This window comes from Pseudophryne corroboree, chromosome 5 (genome assembly GCF_028390025.1).
Source record: "Pseudophryne corroboree isolate aPseCor3 chromosome 5, aPseCor3.hap2, whole genome shotgun sequence".
NCBI lineage: Eukaryota > Metazoa > Chordata > Amphibia > Anura > Myobatrachidae > Pseudophryne > Pseudophryne corroboree.
In genome coordinates this window covers 248,587,770-248,603,256 of record NC_086448.1, presented here as the reverse complement: position 1 = coordinate 248,603,256, position 15,487 = coordinate 248,587,770, and the positions used below count along the sequence as shown (strand labels likewise).

The window sequence follows — 15,487 nt, the reverse complement described above, 5'->3', positions numbered from 1 at the left end:
GGGAGTCGCGGTGAGTAAGGACTGGGGCGGAAGGGAGCCTCCCGCAGGAGACTCTTCAGGTATCAGTCTTCGGGCTGTGGCGCGACAAGCAGCTGTGATCCGCCAACAGGTGCTGGGCACAGAGCAGGGATGGGTGCAGGGCTGGACAGCGGGTAGTACACCGCTGCATCCACGGGGAGAATACACCGACACCGGACTTTGGTAATAATTTAGCCCCTGGCTGCTTTAGAGTGCGCAGGACTCAACCCGCGAGGAGGTTGGAGGCGAGGCCCCCCCCGGCTCCGAGACTGAGCACACCTGGTCCAGACAGGAGTAGGGCACTATATAGGGTGCAGCAGTGAGAGCCGAGCGTGGGCTGAATAGGGGTTGAAAAATACTTTATATCAGCAATGGCTCGGGGCTCCACACAGGCACGTCTCTCCTGCTTGCTGGTCAGGCCACGCCCCTCTATATATTATATTTTAGATTCCTCAAAGTAGCCCCCTTTTGCTTTGATGACAGCTTTGCACACTCTTGGCATTCTCTCAATCATGCATGATTATACTCTTCCGAGGGCAGACATTTCTGTATTTAAAATTCTTTTTTTTAATTGATTTTATGTAATATTCTAATTTTCTGAGATTTTGGATTTGGGGTTTTCTTAAACTGTAAGCCACAATCATCAAAGTTATAACAAATAAAGGCTTGAAATATCTCACTTTGCATGTAATGAGTCTATATAATATATTAGTTTCACCTTTCAAGTTAAATTACTGAAATAAATGAACTTTTGCACGATATTCTAATTTTCTGAGTTTCACCCGTATAACCCATAGCAACCAATTAGATTCTACATTGATTTTATAAACCAGCGATGGACAACTGGTGCATTCAGCCATCTGGACCTGTGTCCGGCAGCTCCTTACTGCTTTATGCCCCATCAGTCTTTTGATCTGCTTTGTACCCACTTGGCCTTTAAGTGTCTGCTTTAAGCTTCACCCATGACCCAGCTCATCGAATAAAAGTTAAGCAGAGATGATTGAAACTGACTTTATTATAGTGCAGCACATTTTAGGGCTGCAGTAGTGCTGAACGCATTTTATGTCAAAATGCAGGTGAACAATGTGCCAAGTGCACACAGAAAAGACAAAGAAGACACATTTTTGCACAGGAACCTAGGGGGTCATTCCGAGTTGATTGCTCGCTGACGTTTTTCGCAGCGCAACGATCAGTTGAAAAACGGCTAATCTGCGCATGCATATGCACCGCAATGTGCACACGCGACGTACGGGTACAACGAGCATCGTGGTTTTGCCCTATTCTAGCGACGCTTTCAGTCGCACTGGCGGTCGCAAGAAGATTGACAAGAAGTGGGAGTTTCTGGGTGTCAACTGACCGTTTTCTGGGAGTGTTTGTAAAAACGCAGGCGTGGCCGGGCGTTTGCTGGGCGGGTATCTGACGTCATTACCGTGTCACTCGTCGCAGCAATCCTCACACAAGATAATTAACTACAGGGCTGGTCTTGTTTTGCACAAAATGTGTTTGCAGGCTCTCTGCTGCACAGGCATTCACACTCCTGCAAAGCGAAAATACACTCCCCCGTGGGCGGCGACTATGCGTTTGCACGGATGCTAAAAACTGCTAGCGAGCGATCAACTCGGAATGACCCCCCTAATTCTGATATGTGTCCAACTGTGCAAGGGGAGTGTCTAAGTCAAGTTTAACAGGTAAAATACAATTAGGTAAGGAACTACTAATTTAGTTCAAATAAATAGAAACATCTGTTGTCTCCACCTCTAAAAAACAAATGTAAATCTTTTTTTTTTCTGCCACAACCAGCAGCGCGAAAATCAATGAAACAATGTGAAAAGATGACAGCAGCCACACTAATAACTTCTATAGAATCAGAGAGGGATCAGGAAACACTAAGCCAAGCAGAAGCACTGCTGATCGTCATCATAAGTACGTATTTTGCATCAGGCCTCAAGCAACATCAAGCTATACACACACCCCTGACAGGTACAAGGCGGCCATGTTGTGATTTAGTTTAGTCAGTCTATGCCAGCATGCCTCTTCCCTTCTGTCTTCCACCTCTCCAAGCGTAGTTATTAGTGCAAAATGCGACCACATTTGCATATGTATGGAAGATTTGTTTTGTGTGCACATGCACTGTATGAAAAGACGTATTTCCTGAAAACCAGAAAGGGGATAACCTCAAACACTAAATCAGGCCCCATGTGACATCGTATAACCACCACACAATACAGTTCATCCCACTAAGCATCCTTGCATGCTGACATTTATACAAAGAAGCATGTTCAGCAACAAGAAGAATGCTGTATCAGGTTGTCCAATACTGTTCTAAACGTTCTTAGAAAATGAAAGATAATTTGTACCTCCAACAACTCTATATGTATTACTGCTGAACGTTGTCTGATTTTATGTTCTTTGAATCTATAACTGTTACTATTTTATTCCTACCTGCAGAGCCGCTCAGCAAAGGGATGCAGTGCAGGGAGGCGCCAGGAATGGAGAGGTGCTCTCCCTGCGCTGCATCCCTGTACTGAGTTGATGTCCCCCTGCTACTGCTGCCGGCTGCTGCTGCGCCTGTCACACTCTATGACAGGCAGCGGCACCGGCAGCATGAAGCCTCCCCTCCCCTGTGTCAGTGCAGTGTGCTGACCTAAAAGGGGGCGGGGCTACACATACCTGGGGGTGGATCTACACGGGACTAGGCTGAACAGGAGGATGATCTGCTCCACCTCCGGCCTGCCAGGCTTCCTTAGGTAAGTGGATGGAAAGAGAGCGAGTGAAAGTATGTATGTATAATATATGTGTGACTGTGTATGTGTGTAATGTATGTACAGTATGTATGTGTGTGTGTGTATCTGTGTCTGTGACTGTGCAGCATGTGAGTAAGCATCACTGCTACAGGGGGCGTTATGTGTGTAAGCGTCACTGGTACAGAGGGCGTTACTTATGTAAGTGTCACTGCTACAGGGGGAGTTACGTGTGTAAGCGTCACTGCTACAGGGGGCGTTACGTGTGTAAGCATCACTGGTACAGTGGGTGTTACATGTGTAAGTGTCACTGCTATAGGGGGTGTTGTGTGTGTAAGCGTCGCTGGCAAAGGGAGCATTGCGTGTGTAAGCGTTACTGGTAATAGGGCGTTACGTGTGTAAGCATCACTACTGTAGGGGGCGTTACTTGTGTAAGCGTCACTGGTACAGGGGGCGTTACTTGTGTAAGTGTCACTGGTACAGGGGGCGTTACGTGTGTAACCATCACTGGTACAGGAGGCGTTACGTGTGTAAGCTGCACTGGTACAGGGGGTGTTACGTGTGTAAGCTGCACTGGTACAGGGGGCGTTACGTGTATAAGCTGCACTGGTACAGGGGGCGTTACGTGTATAAGCTGCACTGGTACAGGGGGCGTAATGTGTGTAAGCGTCACTGGTACAGGGGGACGTTACATGTGTAAGCGTCACTGGTACAGGGTGGCGTTACGTGTGTAAGCTGCACTGGTACAGGAGGCGTTACGTGTGTAAGCTGCACTGGTACAGGGGGTGTTACGTGTGTAAGCTGCACTGGTACAGGGGGCGTTACGTGTATAAGCTGCACTGGTACAGGGGGCGTTACGTGTATAAGCTGCACTGGTACAGGGGGCGTAATGTGTGTAAGCGTCACTGGTACAGGGGGACGTTACATGTGTAAGCGTCACTGGTACAGGGTGGCGTTACGTGTGTAAGCGTCATTGGTACAGGGGGCATTGCGTCATTGGTACAGCGGGCGTTACGTGTGTAAGCATCACTGCTAGAGGGGGGCGTTACGCGTGTAAGCGTCACTTGTACAGGGGGCGTTACGTGTGTAAGCGTCACAAGTACAGGGGCGTTACGCGTGTAAGCGTCACTACTACAGGGAACATTATGTGTATACGTGTCACTGATACAGGGGTCGTTATGTGCGCTTTCCCTTTATAAAGTATGGGAGGACACAAATTTATAATTTGCAGGAGGGCGCCGAACACCCTAGCACCGGCCCTGCCTGTTTTAGTTCTTTGTCAACATCTGTTTCCATTGATGACTACTATGTATCATTATGCCTGTATGTTTTATGTATGTTCCAATAAAAAAGATTTATTAAAAACTCCTATGAGTTACAGTATATTTTACCTTTGCGCCAAATTTCAGATGTCTTCCGTAGGAAAAGAAAATGCTGTTGCTTCTCTCATAGTAAAGGCTGATGAGGTCTCCTAAGAGCACAGCAATATTTACAAATGTGTAAATCTGAAGTCCGGTTATCAGAGCATGAAATTACAGTATACAGGCCCTCATTCCGAGTTGTTCGCTCGCTAGCTGCTTTTAGCAGCCGTGCAAACGCTAAGCCGCCGCCCTCTGGGAGTGTATCTTAGCTTAGCAGAAGTGCAAACGAAAAGATCGCACAGCGGCTACAAAGTAATTTTGTGCAGCTTCAGAATAGCTCCAGACCTACTCCTAGCTTGCGATCACTGCAGACTATTTAGTTCCTGTTTTGACGTCACGAACACGCCCTGCGTTCGGCCAGCCACGCCTACGTTTCACCAGTCACGCCTGCGTTTTTATCTGGCACGCCTGCTTTTTTTCACACACTCCCTGAAAACGGTCAGTTGACACCCAGAAACACCCACTACCTGTCAATCACTCTGCGGTCAGCAGTGCGACTGAAATGCTTCGCTAGACCTTGTGTGAAACTACTTCGGCTGTTGTGAAAGTACGTCGCGCATGCGCAGAAGTGCCGCTTTTTTTTTACTGATCGCTGCGCTGCGAACGAAAGCAGCTAGCGATCAACTTGAAATGACTCCCATAGGGTCTGAGTCATACACAGCAGCAATATCGTAAGCAGTGGAGCGATGTTTTTCATCCGCACATGCATCCCTATTTGAATCGCAGTACAGATTTGGACACACTGTATCAGAATTGTAAAGGGTGTTCCTGAAAGGTGACTCGGAGGTAATAGGGGGTAGCTAAAATGATGCATGAACATGTTGCATCGCAGGCTTGTTGCTGAAAGCAGTTGCATACAGAGATGCTCAACCGCTCACATAGGAGGCCATAAAAACTGCACTTGACATAAAGCAGGTGTAAGTTTCAATAGTGCAACTGATGGTACGACCGCACCAAGTGGTATTTCAGCAGTGCAAGTCTCACTCTGCACATTTGAATACACAGATGTGCATACACCATGGAAGGGCTTTGTAGCTGTATTAGCATAATGTTGCAGACACAACAGCAGCAAAAGAAGCAAGGATGGCTATGAGTCTGACTGTTTTGGGACTGTCCCGCTGTGCCACCGTGGGCCACAGTGTCCCGCAGTGTGTGTGCGTGCGTGTGTGTGTGTGGGGGAGGGGCAGTTAGGAGGCGGTCTGTCACTCACTGCTCTGTTGTAGCATGCGCACGGAGACAAGAGGGACCTGGGGGATGCAAGCAGCTCACATTGCGCTGGCCATGCCCCCACAGTGACAGAAAACGTGGGCTTCACCATGCAGGAGTCCGGCATCATTCTTCCAGAAAGTTAGGAAGCATGCATAAGGCTTCATGCACTCCTTCATTGTCTAAAACTTCTGTACCAACATCATTAGTGCTGTGGCTGTTTATAGCACTAGTTATAGTGCAATAGCGCTTGTTCCAGACTGGGTATGATCCTTCTCAGCCACACTCTAACCAAGAATATGAATAAAGGCCCTCATTCCGAGTTGTTCGCTCGTTCTTTTTCATCGCATCGCAGTGAAAATCCGCTTAGTACGCATGCGCAAAGTTCGCACTGCGACTGCGCCAAGTAACTTTACTATGAAGAAAGTATTTTTACTCACGGCTTTTTCTTCGCTCCGGCGATCGTAATGTGATTGACAGGAAATGGGTGTTACTGGGCGGAAACACGGCGTTTCAGGGGCGTGTGGCTGAAAACGCTACCGTTTCCGGAAAAAACGCAGGAGTGGCCGGAGAAACGGTGGGAGTGCCTGGGCGAACGCTGGGTGTGTTTGTGACGTCAACCAGGAACGACAAGCACTGAACTGATCGCACAGGCAGAGTAAGTCTGGAGCTACTCTGAAACTGCTAAGTAGTTAGTAATCGCAATATTGCGAATACATCGGTCGCAATTTTAAGAAGCTAAGATTCACTCCCAGTAGGCGGCGGCTTAGCGTGTGTAACTCTGCTAAATTCGCCTTGCGACCGATCAACTCGGAATGAGGGCCAAAGTCCATATACATCTAATAACGTGGTCTGATCACACACCAAATTAGAGCTGATATTTCAGGCATTTTGGACCGTGCACCCACTTTCACTTGGAGCAATAATGAATCCCTTCTAATTACAACATCCCAGGGACCCTGAAAGACAATTTTGAAATATATATATATATATATATATACAGTATATATATATATATATATATATATATACAGTATATATATATATATATTATATATATATATACATACATATATATATATACTGATATTAACCAATGGTCTTAAGAGAAACCCATAAAACGGTCATAAAGGGCCATTTGAAAATGTTCAGCCAAGAAAGATAAACATGCTGAGATCACAGACCTAGATATAATTAAAATCTGAGGACAAAGAGCCTTAACATAAATCCAATGGTAAAAATAACACATAAGACACCTGAATAAGGGTCTGAAGGGGGGGAAGGTGGTTGGAGGCTTAATATTTTGCAGCCAGACCAAACTGAAAACACTTCTAACAGTGGCTGAGACAGATATGTATTATGAATAGTGAGATAAGACAAAAAGCATACTGGTCAGCAAACCTGGAACAGAGCACATTATACTGTCCATGGGAACTGACCCATCACCCCAAGCAGATCATTTGGAAGCTTGCAAGAAGTTATCATATTTGCTAAGACCTTCAGTAATCCTACACAGTGAAAGACTGCGTAGGGAACATACTGTGACCGCAGCAGCATAAACGCACCGTCGGGGCTTCCGCAGCGCCGCTCAGTGCATCACCTTGGCTTGGAAGGGGTTAATGTTTTGTGGTGGGAGGAACGTGGACAGAGTGTCCGAGGGGCTGATTGGCTGGATCATGTATAGGGGCTGGCCTGTCATACATATAGGCTGCTGACAGGGTACTTCCTCCCTCTTTTCAGCTCTTCTCGTGAAACTGATAAGTAACCCCTTTTGTTATCACTTGAATTACTAAAAGTCTTTCCTTTTTCCAGTCACTTTGGCCCTCATTCCGAGTCGTTCGCTCGGTATTTTTCATCGCATCGCAGTGAAATTCCGCTTAGTGCGCATGCGCAATATTCGCACTGCGACTGCGCCAAGTATCTTTGCTATGAAGATAGTATTTTTACTCACGGCTTTTTCATCGCTCCGGCGATCGTAATGTGATTGACAGGAAATGGGTGTTACTGGGCGGAAACAGGCCGTTTTATGGGAGTGTGGCTGAAAACGCTACCGTTTCCGGAAAAAACGCAGGAGTGGCCGGAGAAACGGGGGAGTGGTTGGGCGAACGCTGGGTGTGTTTGTGACGTCAAACCAGGAACGACAAGCACTGAACTGATCGCACAGGCAGAGTAAGTCTGGAGCTACTCAGAAACTGCTAAGTAGTTTGTGAGCGCAATATTGCGAATACATCGGTCGCAATTTTAAGATGCTAAGATACACTCCCAGTAGGCGGCGGCTTAGCGTGTGTAACTCTGCTAAATTCGCCTTGCGACCGATCAACTCGGAATGAGGGCCCTTATTCCTTATTCTCCCTATATTATTCCTTCTATCCTCTCTCTGCTTTCCCTTTATCTCACCTTCTCCTACTTCTATCCCTGTCCTTGCATTTTGCAGGCTCCCCTACCCCCCTGCTTTTCTCCTCATGAATTCCTCCCAAGGCGCAGCGCAGGGCTCCCCGCACGGCTTATGGACTCTGATGGTGTCCGGCCGTCACGGGGTAGACCTGTGCGCCCTGCTGTACTGGAGCTCCGGCGCGCGCGGCCGTGCACGGCGCCCGCCCGCGCTCCCTGAGGCCTCACTCTCCGTCTCCGTCACCGCCGCTGGCTGCGGCGCTAGACGGAGCGACGGGGGGTCCGCGGCTGTCTGATGCGGCCTGCCAGGGACGGTGTCCTGCCGTCCCTGGATCCGCTCGAGGCTGCTGCTGGACGGGCTGGCCACGTGGGGCCCGGGAATAGTCTCCCGCCCTGCGCATCGGCCGCCCCGGGGGGGGGGGGGTTGTGGGTAAGCGAGGGGGGACCCATATTATACAGCAATATATGGTTTCAGCAGGAGGGAGGGGGGACCGCGCGGCTGCCAGACGCCAGGGGTCTGGCCAGCGCGCGCGTGCCACTACCTCCACGGGGACTACAGGGGCCCATATGAGGCCTGTTACTGCGCCCCAGGTGACACGCTCGCCGGCAGGCTCCCTCCTGTGGCAGGGCGGGGCAACACACGCTCTGCGGCTTCAGATGGCCTGCTGCTGGCGACGACCATTGTAACAATCTGTCGCCCAGGGGCGTGCCGCGTCCGCCCGCGGTGTGACGGGCTACCTGGCCTCTTTTGCCGTGGCTGGACCCGTGGTGCCAGCCCCTTCCGGGTCTGCTCGCAGGCCGCTTCGTACTACCGACAGCCGTGACCGTGTGGCCCCTACCGGTCTCATACGCGGACAGCGGGAGGTGTGCGTTCTGTCCCGCCCCGCGTCCGGTTGTCGGCTTCCGTCGCTGCAACGGATGACCCTCAGTCCGACTTGGACATGCCTCTTTCTAGTTCTGGCGATTCTCCGGTTTCTCCTCCTGGGGCTACTGCTCGGGATGGGAGGAGGTCGCGGCGCGGGCTTTTCGGTCGGGGGTTATCGCAGCGGAGCGGACGTGCCATTGTACCTGACAGGGAGGGATCATCGGAGTCCTTGCTCCCGATGGGAGGTTGCAACCCTCCCGTGGGGCGCGCGACTCGCGTCCGGGTCTGAACTTCGAGCCATTGGTGCCTTTGTCGTGTCAGCGGTGGCTCCCTTGTTATCCTCCGTACCTGGGGGACCGTGTCTGGCCACCGCTTCTTTGGAGGATAGCATTGCGCAATCTCTTATCCCGCTCCTGTCCTCTGGCTCGTCGGTCGCCCCGCCTACCCCACTCCCGGCGGCTGCTGTTTCGATAGGGGAACAGGGGAACATTGTCTCTCTTTTGCTTCCCCAGCCGCGGACGTTGGGCCAGGAATGTAGTCAGTCGTCGCATCCACAAGTCGTACGGCGGCTGCTGGGAAGGATGGAGTTCCCCCTCGTACTGGTGAGTCTTCCTCGGACCCTGACTGGTCCAAGGGGAGCACACTTTCCCCCCATAGTGGGGGGGGGAGCTAGTACTCAGTCCCGCTCCTATAGCAGCGCGTAAGGTTAACGGCAGGTGCGATAGGCGCAGGCGTCGGGGCACGGACTCTTCCCTTGCCTCCACGTCCTCAGAGGGTGTCCTCCTAAGACGATGGTTGGGACAGGGTCAAGCGTCACAAAACGGCGGCAGCAACGGCATTCCACCTCTTCCGCCTCGCACGTGTTGGCGGAGTCGGACTCCGTTACTGCGCCAACACAGAAATACACAGTGGTCTCCGGCCCCGGGTCCGAGACTGGATCCGTAAGGGCCTATCTGTATTTTGCCATTACTAGCGATGCTCGTATAGCCTTGCTTTCAACTAAGCAAAGGGCCGGGGCAGCGAGGACGCTTTGCGCTCCTACCCGACTTGAGTTAGATCATGTCGATCTTTGCGGCGTGTTACTCAGAGACGCGCCCGGACTAACACATGAACATCAGGCGCCATCAATTCCATATACATGTGCGGTACCATCCTTGGCGACGTTACTACTAGGACTTCCGTCGCGAACGGCATGGGCGGCAGATCTATACCTTCAGTTAAAAGTATGTAATATTGTGCTCGGAGCTGCCGAAGGGTTCAGTCGGTACAGCAGGAACGACGGGTTCCACGACCTGCCTCTCATTCTGCCGGCTTTGGAGGGGGTTCATGGCGCGCGGGGCATGGTTAATGCTTCACTTTCAATCCTGCCCAATGCGGTTTGGGGCGGCGGTGTCACATTCGTCACTCCTGATCAGCTGTGGCGGAGGCCTCGGGATCAAGGACTGCCCGGCCCCCACCCCAATTAGACTTCGGGCGCTCATACCCTGGCTGCGACGGTTCCCGCTGCCAGTGGACGCCCTATTCTTACACTCGGGTTTGCGCGCCTCGTTTCTTCTTGGACTGGCGGGTCCCGGGGCTAGTACGAACTTGCATTCGGCTCGGGAGTTTCCGGGCGTGCTCCAGCAGAAGGTTGCGGCCGCATTGTCGTTGGCCGGGATGATAGGCTTTCTCATCCAGCTTTCCTGTCCTCTCGGGTCATCGGTTTATGAGGCTATCCCTATGATCAGGTAGGGTCGTTTACCTATCGGTATGTTTTGATTCGGCCATAGATGCCATGCGGTCGTTTGGTCCGGGGGCGTTGATGTGTGAATTGGACATCGCGTCAGCGTTTCGCTCCTCCCGCTGCACCCTTTCGCCTTTCGATTTATGGGTTTTCAACTGGATGATGGCTAATACATCCATCGCTGCCTCCCTGTGGGGTTTTTCTCTCTCGTGCGCTGACTTTGCAAGGTGCAGTTCTTTCCTCCGCTGGGGTCTGCAGCAGGCCACGGGCGAGCGGGGTATGTCGCACTACCTGGGGGATTTTCTTTTGCTCGGCCCACCTGGCTTTGTTCGCTGCATCGTCTTACTGCGGTGACCATTGGCAGGGTCCCTCCGCCTCCTTGTTTACCTCGGGATTCAGATGATGGTCTCTGTAGACTCCTTGGGGACAAGGTGTTGCGTCTTCCTGATGGTTTCCTCTATGAGCTCGCCGCGGACAAGCTTACTCTACAACAGGCTCAATCCTTCTTGGGCCCGTTTCTTTTTTCTTGGAAGGTTATCCCAATGGGTAGAGTTTTTCTGTGGAAAATTGGAACGGGCGACAGTTGGGATTATACACCCTCATCATTTTCTTAGTTTAGCACTCGAGGGACTTGCGTATTTGGGACGGATTTCTAGTTCGTTTCACCTCCTCTTTGGAGTTTTTCACGGACGCCTCTGGTGCTTGCGATTCTTGCGGTTGCTGTATATTTTTCCCATGATGGGCGCAGTGGCGCTCTGGCGCTATGCCCTGCGTAACAAACAGGTTTGGGCGTGGTTTTTTGCCATCATTAGGCAGGAGTCCACATCCTTGCTGGACTGCGGGTCTTCACGAGATAGTATTGCTATGCTGGTTGACCAACATTACGTTGCGAGACAAGCATGTCCCGGCCGAGTGCAACAAAATTGATGATACCCTTTCTCGCGGCGACTTGCAGTGGTTTTGGCAGTTAGCTCCTGCAGCTCTAATCCAAGGGGACTTCTGTCCTGCTTCTGCGTGCGGATTGGAGGATTTAGCCCAAAGGTCTTTGGTTCCTGCAACTTTTACGGACAGTTGGCCCATAGTTGCATTGGATTCGGGATGTCTGGGATGGTGGCAGAAGGCCGATCCCATAACATCTGGGTAGCAGGCCCTCCGGGATAGTGGCAGAAGGCCGATCCCATAACATCTGAGTAGCAGGCCCTCAGGGATAGTGGCAGAAGGCCGATCCCACAACATCTGGGTAGCAGGCCCTCAGGGATGGTGGCAGAAGGCCGATCCCATAACATCTGGGTAGCAGGCCCTCAGGGATGGTGGCAGAAGGCCGATCCCATAACATCTGGGTAGCAGGCCCTCAGGGATGGTGGCAGGAGTCCGATCCCACAACATCTGGGTAGCAGGCCCTCAGGGATGGTGGCAGAAGGCAGATCCCATAACATCTGGGTAGCAGGCCCTCGGGGATGGTGGCAGAAGGCCGATCCCGTAACATCTGGGTAGCAGGCCCTCAGGGATGGTGGCAGGAGGCCGATCCCAGAACATCGGGCCAGACGGCCCTCCAACATTTAGGATCTTATTTAAATTATAATTTTGAGATATTTTATTTTCATGAGCTGTCTGCTTTCAGCTATGGGTGATAAATATTTTCAACCGTCCCTTAGTTCGACAGGGAGTTTTTTCATCCGAGTTTAGATTTAATAGGCCTTCCTTTCAGTCAATAAAGGCCATCGACGTACGCCCCGAAGGTTTGGGGTGTTGGATTCAGCGCTCACGATACGAGGATACGGTGATACGATATGGGGATTCAATGTTCGCCTCTTCATGGTGGCCTTTACGATGGCCTTCCACGGTGCCCTCAGGGTGGGTGAGCTGGGGTCCGTCTCTCGGACTTCAGCCTCGCCCATGCTGGCGGCCCGCGTCGTCGTATTCCCCGACGGTTTGTGGTGTCGGATTCAGCGCTCCAAGACGGACGCAGTCGGCAGGGGGCAGTGGGTTCGAGTGGGTCAGACTCGTGCGCGGGGCATTTGTCCAGTGCCGCGGCCCAGGCTTATTCGTCCCTTCGGCCTCCAACGCCCACCGGGTGGTTCGTCCATCGTGATGGTTCCCCGTTGTCCAGATATCTCTCCCGGTCGGTTTTGGAGCGTTGTCTTTTGTACCTGGGTCTATCTCCGGCCGACACTGGGACTCACTCTTTCCGCATCGGCGCTGCGTCAGCAGCCGCTGCGGCGGGTTGGTCCGAAGTCGAAGTCCGGGCACTGGGTAGGTGGGGGTCTGGTACACTATATCAGGCTCTTTCCTCCCAGTGCGCCCCTTTGAGGAATAGCCGCTCGTCGCAGTTGCACTTTGCGATTGCGGGGGCCTTGAGGAATTTTTGTTTTATCGTTGGTTTTAATTACGGCTTTTGCCGGCTAACGAAGTTTTGTGTTTTTGCCTCAAGTCAAATTGGGCGACCCTTCCCCCCAAAACCCCCTCCCCGTTAGGGAAGCAGTTAGGTTGCCCATCTACCACTCATTTTATCTTTATTTTGTTTATTAACCTGCGTCACACCCTTCTATTGCAGGACGGCGGTTAGATTCGCACTTTATATGATTTGACGGCAATTCATACATCTACGGGCTGTTCGTGTCTGCTCTGGCCTGTGACGCAACCCGGCCGGAGCTGCAGGCTGTGCGCTGGTGGGGGCGTAGAGGACTCCGCTGGGGACGGCCTGCGGGACTGGCTTCGGGCGGCAGTTGGCCGATTTGGATACCCGCGGTTTCTGGTCTTGCATCTGGGTGGCATTGATCTGGTGCGCCGCACTGGGCTCGACCTTCGCCTCGAGATCAGACGTCAGCTGTTGAAACTTAGGGCTGACTGCCCGTTTTGCCTGATCCTCTGGTAAGACATCGTCCCTCGGCGGTCTTTGGGTGGAGCCTTTAACCCCGGGGCGATTGACCTAGTCCGGAGGCGGGTCAATGCGGTTGTCGTTCGTGCTGTCCTCCAGCATGGCGGCCTGGTCGTGCAGCTCGGTGGTATCTCCTTCCATGATCCGTCACAGTACTGGTATGACGGGGTGCATCTTGTCGTCGGCTGGTATGCTGATCTTCTTGGAGGTCATTATTCACATTCTTAGGTAGTTTTTCTTGGGTTTCCGTTGCGTTAGTCCGTGTTCTACTTTTAGGTCTCTTTGGTTAGTTTCATTCTGCTTTTTAGATCCCTTTAGTTAGTCTTTTCGGGGTAGGTGGCGGTGGCAGGTTGGTAACCTGGCAGTTGGCCGGTTTCTGAACGGTTACTTAATTTTAATTATGAGTTCAAGGTTAGTAAGTTTGGGTGTACTTTTAGGAACATTTTATAGTTTCATAATTAGTTGTTAGGGTCTCCTGCCCTGTGCTGCCACGTCGTCATGGCAACCGGGGGACAAGTGCTAGTGGAGTAACCTGAGCGCAGCTGATACTCCGGTTCGGGTTTTTTGCTGTGCAGTGGTTATAGGCTCTGTGCACGGCAGGGGATCCGGTGCTGGTTTTTGTGCTCACAGTCTGTGAGGTCTGAGTGGGGCGTGGACAGCACCTGCTTTATAAGGCCTCTTTTCAGGGTAAGCAGATGCTGCTGAATCTTTGTTGGTTAGTCAGTTCATGAAAGTTAGCCAGTACTGTGTAGCTTTGTATTTGTTTGTTGCTTACTGCAAATAGGCCTGGGGATTTGGTATTACACTCTGCCAATCCAGACCTAGCAGTAAGACTGGAGTCAGTCGTTTAGCTTGCTGGGGTTCTGTACTACTCTGTGAACTTAGCAAGTTTGCGGCTGTATTCTAAGACTTGCCTGTCTAATCCTGTCTCACTGTGCTAGGTGTCAGGGGTCAGTTTAGTGGCAGTAAGCTAAAACCTGTGCACTGCAAGTGAGAATCAGGATTGTGGAGAGTCTCCTTGTGTCTATCATTCCATCTCTGACCAAGGAGTTTACTGCCACACCCGTTGGTAACCCTTTAGGGTTTTGCTGTTGCCCTTAGCAACAGCATTTCGGGTTCTCTACGTATTAAAACACAACATCTTGCTTTTTCCATCTGTGCAGTTCTAATACAAGGGAGATACCCAGTTCCTTAGCCTCTGGGCTTCTCTGTTCACTTTCTGTGTATTTTGTTACCCTATCACCTTCTGTGTACGTTATGTCATATTCCCCAGTTTGTCTGTGAGTCCATTTGTTTTGCATAACAGTTCAAACACCAGTACATTCCTGCAGACACTGGAGTGCATAACAGTTCTGACACCAGTACTTTCCTGCAGGCACTGGTGTGCATAACATATTCAGCAGCCCAATACTCCTGTTGAAATTTTGTGGGAATATGGAGCATACCCCTCAAAATACGTTGCAACAGGTGGTCGATCAGGTGCAGGTCCTGACTCGACAATTTAATGATTTGTCCATTAAAATGCACACCTCCCAGGCTGCTGGCGGAGCTCCCGCAGCAGCAGCACCTGCAGGGGTTAAGGAGCCGAAAGTAAATCTCCCGGATCGTTTTTCTGGAGATCGCTCGCAGTTCTTTTGTTTCAAGGAGAGCTGCAAGCTATACTTCCGGCTTAGGCCTCAGTCTTCTGGGTCGGAGATTCAGCGGGTGGGCATAGTGATTTCCTTGCTACAAGGAGACCCACAGGTCTGGGCATATGGGTTGCAGCCTGACTGTCCGTCGCTTAAAAGTGTTGATGCTTTTTTTACGGCACTGGGCATGTTGTATGATGACCCTGACAAGACGGCCTCAGCCGAGGCTCAGATTTCGATCCTTAAGCAAGGGCGAAGGCCAGTTGAGGTTTACTGTACGGAGTTTCGGAGGTTGGCCCATGATACCCAGTGGAATGACCCAGCCCTGAGACACCAGTACCGAAGAGGTCTTTCTAACCAGATAAAGGACCAACTGGTACAATATCCCTTGCCTGATAGCTTGGATCAGCTCATGCAGTTATCCATCCGGGTGGATAGACGGCTGAGAGAGCGTAGGCTTGAAAGGGAGACTGAGGTTTCCTTCCTTCCCAAGGGAACCTCAGACTCTGAGGAATTTTCTGAGGAGCCTATGCAGATTGGGGCTACCCGCCTCTCCTCGCGTGAGAAGACGCGGAGGAGACAGCAGGGGTTGTGTTTGTACTGTGGGAATAAAGGT

General features: G+C 51.3%; 1 protein-coding gene across 10 annotated transcripts in view; it reads right to left on the bottom strand.

The window, feature by feature from the left end:
- Positions 1-15,487, bottom strand: part of RARB (retinoic acid receptor beta) — a 1,402,065-nt gene that overhangs the window by 193,604 nt on the left and 1,192,974 nt on the right. The window lies entirely within an intron of this gene.